Consider the following 10424-nt stretch of genomic DNA (forward strand, 5'->3'; position numbering starts at 1 on the left):
AGTTAAAAAGCTGGATTTGGGGCACCTGGGTGGCTAAGTGGGTTAAAGCCTCTGCCTTTGGCTAATATCATGACCCCAGTGTCCTGGGATTGAGTCCTTCGTCAGGTTTTCTGCTCAGTGGGGTGCCTGCTTCCTCCTCTCTCTTGCCTGCTTCTCTGCCTACTTGTGATTTCTGTCTGTCAAACAAATAAATAAATAAACATTTCGAAAAATAAATAAAAATTAAAAACTGGATTTAATCAACATATGAAGACCCCTATACTCTGTGGTAGGAAGAATCTGATGTGGTCTCTGTGATTCCCACCCCTTGACGTGTGTGCCCTATATAATTCCCTCCCCTTTAGCTCGTGCAGGACTCATGGATATGATTAGCTCGTGCAGGACTCATGGATATGATAAGATAGATATTTATTTGATCACATTATGTTACATAGGACTCCGTCATTTCAGACCGGAGAGAGATTCTCCCCCTGGCTTTAAAAAAAGTAACCTGCCATGTATGAAAGGATCACGTATCTAGGACCAGAGGGGCTCTAGAAGTTGAGAGCAACCCCTGGCCAACAGTGAGCTAAAATAGGAGGACCTCGGTTCTAGGATGACAAGGAATTGAATACTACCGACAACCTGAATGAGTTTGGAAGACCCAAACTCATTATAGATGAGAACACTACTAATAGATACCTCAATCTCAGTCTTACGACACTCTGAGCAGAGAACCCATGCCCAGACTTCCAACTTACAGAAACATGAGATAATAAAAATGGATATCATTTTAAGCCTCTAAGATTATGTTAATTTGTTACACAGGAATAGAAAACTAATATACACTCAACCATTAGAAAAGCATATTCTCTTCCCCCCTCTCTCTACCTGCCTCTCTGCCTACTTGTGATCTCTGTCAAATAAATGAATAAAATCTTTTAAAAAAGAAAGAAAAAGAAAAGCATATTCTCGGGATATCTGGGTGGCTCAGTACTTGAAGCGTCTGCCTACTGCTCAGGTCATGATCCCAGGTTCTTGGGATTGAGTCCCACATTGGGCTCCTTGCTCTCCAAGGAGTTTGCTTTTCCCTCTGCCTGCCACTCCCTGCTTCTGCATTTGCTCTCTCTCTCTCTTTCTCTGACAAATAAATAAATAAAATCTAAAAAAATAAAAGAAAAGAAAAGGAAAGAAAGAAAAGCATATTTGGGGGCATCTGGGTAGCTCAGTCAGTTAAGTGTCTGACTTTGACTCAGGTCACGATCTCAGGGTTCTGGGATTGAGCCTGCTTGTCCTTCTCCCCCTCCCCCTCCCCCCACTCGTGCTCTTTCTTTCTGTCTTTCAAACAAATAAATGAATTTTTTTTTATTTTTTTAAAGGTTTTATTCATTTATTTGACAGAGAGAGACACAGCGAGAAAGGAAACACAAGCAGGGGGAGTGGGAGAGGGAGAAGCAGGCTACCCGCAGAGCAGGAAGCCAGATGCGGGGCTCCATCCCAGGACCCTGGGATCATGATCTGAGCCGAAGGCAAAGCCTTAACCACTGAGCCACCCAGGCGCCTCAAATGAAATCTTTAAGAAATGAATATTCATCTCAATCTCCCATGCAATATTTATTAAAATTGATCACAAACAATATCTTAGAGCCGGTTCCAGCAAATTTCAAAGATTGGTGTCTTATAAACTATATTCTTTGATCCTAGTACAATTATAACAACAATCAAAATTCATGAATTTGTGGGAATCCAGAAGTTTTCAGTGCCCAAAGTTAGCCTGAAAGTGTTACGACAGCTGAATATACATGAGCAAAAGTCTGACTGCAGAAGAAAGAGGCCACCATGAATGGAAATGCTGGATCCGAGGACAAATAATCGTGATCAAAGACTGACTCAGCAGTGGTACCTATGCCCAAATAGCTCACGACAGGCCACAGACTAGCTTCCTTCCACAATCAGTGGTCTGGGGCAGCTGAGCAGCCACTTGGCAGGAAGACCAGCAATGAGTCTGTGATGTTTTTCTCCCTACCATCCCAGAGTCAAGAAAGCCCCCAAACACCTAACATTATCTGAAGAGAAGCAAGTAAGAGGGAAGAGAAATTAAAGACTGAGCACCGAGCCCAAAGAAGATGAACATCCTCAAAAGACAATTAAAATGGAAACAGATACTATTAGATGCAATTGATTGACAACTTTTAATTTTCTTTACTTCCCCTGCTGTGCAGCACAGGTGCTAGTGAGGTATTTTTTTTCCATACCTGAGAGGAGTATAGTAAAGAGTTTTTTAACACAGCATGCAAAATTTTCTTTAAAACTCATTTACAAGAACAGTACCTAAATCAATTATAATGTAGCTTCTCCTAACAGGTGTCTGTTTGTCAAGCTTGTTTCTATACTGGGATCTCAAACTCAAAAGCTTAACAAGGACCAGCATATAACACAAATGGAAGAAGCAGACTAAGTTTCAAAGAATAGGATATGGTGGAGTTTTTGGTAACCTGAAGAGCATATACCCACCCCCCCCCCAAAAAGATCTCAGATTCTGTGGACTGGTTCCAGTGGGCTACCATTTTGCCTCTTCCATAATATGCAATAGGCATGCATATTCGTTATCCCTAATACAGTTTGATCAAATTAGGTTATAGTTTAATATTTTTATATCTGTTTCCCCTGCAGTGATATATTCCAAATGCTGGAACAGTTTCCTATTCATCTTTATATCCCCAGGACATAACCCTTAGCATACAGTAAGCCTGTAGTAAATGCCAGTGGTGGAAATCATGAATGAGGGGCCCATAGCAACAAATCATCCAGATCAATGCATTAAATGAATGATGGCAGGTGTAATCGAATCACATACATGAGCATGAAGCACCCCACAAAGTTCAGCCTCTCTGCGGTGTGACGTGTAAACAGCTGACAGCTCTCTGCTTAATGACAGACTGTAACCTGAGATTCTAGAAGCTCAGTGTTTGGAAAGGCACTAATTTCTTTCATTTTTAATTAGGTGACCAGTGATTAGATTATTATTGCTAGAGACAAGCTGATTAAGAAGTCACTGACAAGTCGTTTGTCCTCCTCCAAGGGCTGTCACAAGGATACATTTACATAATGACAGCTTCCCAGCTGGGAACTCTACTCTCTAACTAGTGTCACTTCTGGCAATAAATGCTGGTCCCTTGCTATTTGGGACTTAAGTAAATTTTCCAAGCCAGAACTAGTCTAGGGACAATTCTTACTGAAAAATCTTAGAAATGGAAATGCACCCAAAGAGAATTTGCTAAGGCCTTTCTCTCTTTCTCTTTCCTAGAAAGTAAGTTTCTTTTCTTTTTTTTTTTAAATTAACATATAATATATTATTAGCCCAGGGGTACAGGTCTGTGAATCGTAGGGCTTACACACTTCACAGCATTCACCATAGTAGAAAGTAAGTTTCTTAAGGATGGTGATGACAGGATGGTGGAGGAAGGGGAGGGTCCGTCAATTCTGTCTTAGAAAGGATGCTTTGGGGAACTGGTTAAAAGAACAGCACCTTTAAGGGGGTGGGAGGTATAGGGGAATGAGTGAGTGAGTGTGTGTGTGTGTGTGTGTGTGTGTGTGGCGGGGGTGTGGGCTGAGTTGGAGAGTGGGGGATGGTGGTGAGTAGGAGGTTCTCTCCTAAATATTTGAAAAGCAGGAAAACATCTTTCCACTTGATAATTTTGTTTTTTTAATTAGGCTCCATGCTAGAGCCCAGTGCAGGGCTTGAATTCATGACCCTGAGATCAAGACCTGAGCTGGAATCAAGAGTCAGATGCTTAATTGACTGACCCACTCCAGCGCCCCTCGCTTGATAAATTTCTCAAACTAGAGCAGCCCCAAGCCTCTAGGTGGCCTTGTTACTTGTATTTTTTCTTATTTTTCATTTTCGAAAGCTTCTCAAGGCTCATTTTTACACAAACAGTTGATTACATTCATTAAATGAAATGTTCAATGGGATAAGACAGAGAGAGAGAGAGAGTCCCACCTCAGATTATTTCAGATTAGTGAAGCCTCAGTTGCTTTCTGAATGGAATGCCATTAATCAAGTCCCTAAATTGAATCACAAAAAAGACAAATGGAAACACTGAACTTCAAACACAACCTTCAAAATAGCTGAAAAATTTAGGAGAAACTACCTAGTTTGGAGTAAGTGCTCCAAATTAAAGAAAATTCTAATTATACAAAGTAAAGCAAACTGTACTTTTCAGTGCTACCAGGCAGAAATTGCTCTGGACTACTTCATCATGTTCTATCCATATGTCTGAGATTTTCTGAAACAGGGGGAACATTTTTGACGCATTTTTTACATTATTAACTTGTTTGGTAAATTGTTGTTGTTTTTTTAAGATTTTATTTATTTATTTGAAAGAGAGAAAGGGTTCACAAGTAGACAGGGCAGCCGGCAGAGAGAGAGGGAGAAGCAGACTCCCTGCCCAGCAGAGAGCCCGGTGCAGGGCTGGATCCCAGGACCCTGAGATCATGACCTGAGCCGAAGGCAGAGGCTTAACCCACTGAGCCACCCAGGTGCCCCATAAATTCATTTTTTTCCATAAATGATCATGATGCTCAGTATGGGGTACATATAGTGGGAGTACATCAAGATAGAAAAGGGCATATTCCAAGAACCTAGGAGTTCAATATCAGAAAATGTACTAATGGAGATCACCATATTAGCAGATTAAAAGGAAAACATGTAACACCAGTCATTTATTTTCTCATGAGATTTGAGCAGGCTTTGGTAGATGTACTCCAACTCGGCTCCCTACGGTTTTTGCTGACGTGGCTTGACTGCAGCTGTCAATTCAAATGCCAGGTCAGCTCATTTCCATGGAGCAAGTTCATACGTACTGCCCTCTAGAAGGCTAGCTGCAATTCTCAGGGGAGCCTCAGTTCCTTTCCAGGGTTGCTTGAGCTTCTATCCAACATGCAGCTAGGTTCCCTAAGCAAGTGTTCCAAAAGACCAGGGTGGACATGACAAGACTTCTTAGGATTTAGCCTTGGACATCAAATGCCCACAACATTCTGTTAGTCTTGGTCAAGCAAGTCTCTTAGGCAAGCCTAGATTCAGGGGGAAAAAACTACATAGTCTGGTTTGGGACTTCCATAGGAGTTGTGTGAGAATACTAGCTGCTTGCACTTGATGATGATGGGGTCTGTGGAAAGGGCTAGCACTCCCTTTTCCAGGGGGCAGAAGTCACTGATCCCAGGAGAAGCTGAATCTGGGTACGGCCTCTCCAGTTGGCAGAGAAGGTAAATTGATGCCAGTTAGCTTGTCAACCAGCTGATTCGGTGAACCCCACAGTGAGAATTTTAGCCAATCTCGCGGCCCTTCAAGTCTATTTGCCCATTGCACCCATCGTCCCGAAAGCTTCTGGGGCTCCTTCAATCAGGAAACGAACATCCTTCGATTTTTGAATGATTCAGTTCTCTCCGTTATCTCTTCTTGAAATTCCTAGTATTTGGACATGGGATAACGGACTCCTCCTCTAATTTTCTTATCTTATCATTCCCATTTTCCATCTCTTCACATCTTCGCTCCGCTTACAGGGGCTTCGTCTCAATTCCATCTTTGAATATTCTGCTGGGTTTTTTCCTGCTGCTGTGCTGTTTTTAATGTCCACATCTTCTTTCTTGTTGTTGTTCTTTATAAATTGTTTATCATCATCTTCTTGTTTCACAGCTACAACATTCCGTCTCTCTGAGAATACTGAATATCATTCTGGGTTGGGTTTTGGTTTCGTTCAGTTTTTTTGTTTTTTTTTTTTAAGTTTTCTTCTACCTGGATAGCTTCTGTTTCCTCCAACCTGCTGTTTTCTGTTTGTTTTTTGTCCTTACTTTTTTTTTGTTAGCTTTCTTCATATACCTGGAAATCCTTAGCCGTCTGCCTTTGATTAAGAATAAGGAACCAGGGTGCCTGGGTGGTTCAGTGGGTTAAAGTCTCTGCCTTTGGCTCAGGTCATGATCTCAGGGTCCTGGGATCAAGCCCCGTGTTGGGCTCTCTGCTCAGTGGGGAGTCTGCTTACCGCACCCCACCCCACCCCACCCCGGGCTCCGCCTGCCTCTCTGCCTACTTGTGATCTCTGTCTGTCAAATAAATAAATAAAATCTTAAAAAAAAAAAGAAGAAGAAGAAGAAGAAGAAAAGGAGCTAAAAAGCTCATTAAGAAACTCCGGGCATGTGAATGAGACCTATCAACTATGGGCTTCTCTTTAAGTTTATCTGGACGAGTCATTTGTTAGGAAAGCCCTGGCATCGATATATTTTTAGGTACTTTCTTTTGGCTTAGTCATATTTTTAGAATCTTCTGACCCTGCCTGGAGAATGAGAGGCTGGCTGACTAATCTGGAAGCTAAGTAAGGGATGATGTCTAGAGCGTTCTGCATTCAACACTCAGTATATGGTAACTCATTCCTCCTGTTTTTAGCATTGTAGTCATGTTCTCTCAACTTTGCTTAAAATGCTCTTTTCCATTACCCCTTGTGCAGAGATCCTGCTTTACAGTCTCCAGATATAAACTCCTAGTCTTCTATCCAGATAGACAATGAGCAGTTGCACATAGCCAAGGAAAGGAGGAAATTTAAAAATCTAACAGCAGTCACCCATTCTTTTTATTATAGCATGACTCCAATGCACACATACATCCACAAATGGACACATTTATTTTTTTTTTGACACATTTATTTTTTTTAAGATTTTATTTATTTATTTGACAGAGAGAGAGAGAGAGAGAGAGAGATCACAAGTTGGCAAAGAGGCAGGCAGAGAGAGAGGAGGAAGCAGTTTCCCTGATGAGCAGAGAGCCTGATGGGGGATTCAATCTCAGGACCCTGAGATCATGACCTGAGCCGAAGGCAGAGGCTTAACCCACCCAGGCGCTCCACAATTGAACACATTTAACATCCAGTTCCAAATGTACCTGGAACTGACAGTTTCTGAACTTTTTCAAGACTCTGGAGTAAATCAGAAATTGTATTTGCTCACAGCCTTGTAGGCTGTTAGATTGAGATCTGGTCTCTCCATTTGTTTGTTCTCAACCGATTTCCAGCCTACAAAATTTTGTTGCTGTTTTCTCCTATCAGGTTGTCATCATGTTTAGTTTTGATTATTTAAAATATACCTTGTCTGTAATTTTAATATGGTTTAGGTAAGGAATTAAATTGGATGCCCCATCTTATCCCAGTCAACATCTTTGTATTTATCTTTTAAATCTGGGTACAGTTGACACACAACGTTGCGTTAGTTTTGGGTATGCAGCATAGTGATTCAACAAGTTTATCTATTACCCTGCATTGACCACAAGTGTGGCTACCATCTGCTCCCACATGGCTCTATTAAAATATCACTGATTCTATTCAGCATGTTCACTAGAAGTGTTAATAGTTTTGTTTTAACAACTAATTTTTGTATATACTTTTTTTTCCCCTCTATCTGCTAATCAGTGTTTAAGTTTCTTTTCCACTAGAACATTAGATTCTGAAAGTGAGTAGGTGAGACTGACACAAAAATAATCTGGCCTGTAGGCTGACGTATATAGCTTTCTGATCTAAAACTACACTTGCAAAACCACTATAAAATGGCTAACTACCCTATATTCTGTGGTAGCTTAACTTCAACAAATATTTATTCATTTATTATTCATTTATTTATTTATTTATTTATTTATTTATTTATTTTTAACTTCTACAAATTTTTAATAGTTGATTGGCGTATAAAAATTTACTGGGTGGCATGACAGTAGGTTCCCAAACCAGACTTCATGATCTGATCTTGAGTAGTTCATGGAAATCTTCTCAAGGTCAAAGAAAGACTTTGGTCAGTTCTAAGAAAGAAATGATGCCTGATGAGAAATGAGCCTGGATGGCTCAGTTGATTAAGCACCTGCCTTCAGCTCAGGTCTTGATCTCACAGATGTGAGCTCCGCGGCGGGCTCCCTGTTCAGCAGGAAGTCTGCTTCTCCCTCTCCTTCTGCCCTTCCAATGCTGTGCACGTACGCTCTCACTCTCTCTCACTCTCTCAAATAAATAAGTAAAATCTTTAAATTAAAAAAAAAAAGAAAGAAAGAAATGATGAGTATGGACCCCATAGGTTTATTGAGAGAAATAAATGAGTTAAAACATAAAAAGCACTTTGAATAGCGCCTAGTGTCTAGGGAGTATACAATAAACTTCAGGAATTAGAATCGAGATGCAATTTCATATATTGACATTAAATTTTTTTGAAATGTGCAAATCCTTAAGATAACTTTTGTATAGTATTTATGAAATTAAATCATCTTACATGCCACCAGAAAGAGTGATCTCCAAAAAGTTAACACTTGCTATTTCCTTAATAGGAAAATTCAAGACATTTATAATAATTTCTAGTTTGTACTTAATCAGTTCTGCCAAAACTGAGGAGAAAATGATACTCTAAATTTCCACCATAATTGTGCTGGGATAAATTAAAACTATGAAACAGCCATTGTACATGTCAATTTAATAAAGCCAATATATAATTAACAGCAAGCTAAGCTCCACGCGATAATTTCTTCATTCCTTAGGTGACAGGTGTTTTAAAGAATTACCTCTTTCTTGTGATAATTAAAGTCAATAGAGAAGGTTTTTTTATTGTTGTTTTTCCACTATCAAAGTGAACTCCCTTTTATGTCCTATTGTTTAATTAGAGGATATAAAGCTTCCCTGCTGATAAAAATATTTCACCACTTGAAAATCAGCATTCTGGTTACCTTACTCTGCACTGGGTGAAATATGACATGGAGCAAGAGTGACATCTGGTGGTCCTATAAGTTCATCACATATAATTATGTCCTTGGAATTATTTCAATTGTATTTTAATGCCTCTTTTTATCTAAAAAAAATTTTTTTTAAGATTTTATTTATTTATTTGACAGAGAGCGAGATCACAAGTAGGCAGAGAGGCTGGCAGAGAGTGAGAGAGAAGGAAGCAAGCTCCTGTTGAGCAGAGAGCCGGGTGCAGGGCTCGATTCCAGGACCCTGGCATCATGACCTGAGCCGAAGGCAGAGGCTTTAACTCACTGAGACACCCAGGCGCCCCTAAAAAAGTTTTAATAGAAACAAAACCTTTTAAGTGAGTACTTTCACATTTTATGAACTCCAAAATTTGTATTTAGATAAAACACGTAAACGATTATGAAACTAATAAGAGATTCGTTACAATGAAAATCAACTAGGGGATACTTTGAACTCCCAAAACACAAAAAAAGGCAATTAGATATATCTTGTTTTATTGGTAGGAGAGGTGAAACCTGCCTTTTTTTTTTTTAAATTTTATTTATTTATTTGACAGAGAGAGATCACAAGCAGGCAGAGAGGCAGGCAGAGAGAGAGGAGGAAGAAGGCTCCCTGCTGAGCAGAGAGCTTGATGCGGGCCTCGATCCCAGGACCCTGAGATCATGACCTGAGCCGAAGGCAGCGGCTTAACCCACTGAGCCACCCAGGCGCCCTGAAACCTGCTTTTTATGCTGCAGAAAGTGTATTGATTCCTCCCATAAATGAATTTAAAAGAATTTGAAACAACAAAAAAATATCCAACAACGAATAAAAGCAAAGTACAAAGACAATAATATCGGTATTGGACAAAGGGGACATATCTGATCTTGTCTACAAACTTCATGAAGCACCAATGAAGAATAATTCAATTTAGAGCACAGTAAATGTAAATACCAAAAGTCAAAGAGAATTTCCTTTCTGGAAAGACCAAAATGGGAGAGTAAGATGTTGTCAAAAACTTCTTTGGAGCTATCCAATTCAGAAATACCAGAACTAATGACAGTAGCATACTAGGAGAAAGATATGGAATATATTCTTTGAAGTCCTCTAACCAACACTCCGAGACAGAAACTGGAAGAGAAACCAAGCAAGAGGCTTTCCCCTAGATGCATTACAAAGTGGGAGAGAGACGGGAATAATTGCCAGGGGCCACTATCTTGATCCTGAGTGATATTGTCAAGTGAAGGCAAATCAGTGTGGGGATACAGGCATAGCTCGCCCTGCCCCCCCCCAGAAGACAAAAAATATTGTAACTGTTCACCAAAATGGTTCATTCATCCTGAAAGAAGAACAAAACACTGAAGGTAATATGTCTTCACAATTTGTTAGGAAATATCACTGTCCCAACTCAGCTGTGGGTGCAGGGGTTTCAACAGAATTATGAAGAAACAGAGAGCAGAGATAAATTTCTCTGAATACAGTTGCCTATAGATGTAGCTTCCTCCCACTCATCTCATACAGCTGCATAATTGAACAGGGAATACAAACCAACATATCTAGTCTTCTAGCTATAACTGAAGACTCCAAAACTGCCTGGGAAAATAGGAAAAGAAGTCAACAAGAAGCCATAAATGGTATTGGGGGGAGTGCAAATCATAAACCTGGATAAACTATTCTTATTCATAGTGAGAATAAAAG

Source organism: Neovison vison, chromosome 1 (assembly GCF_020171115.1).
Source record: "Neovison vison isolate M4711 chromosome 1, ASM_NN_V1, whole genome shotgun sequence".
Taxonomy (NCBI): Eukaryota; Metazoa; Chordata; class Mammalia; order Carnivora; family Mustelidae; genus Neogale; species Neogale vison.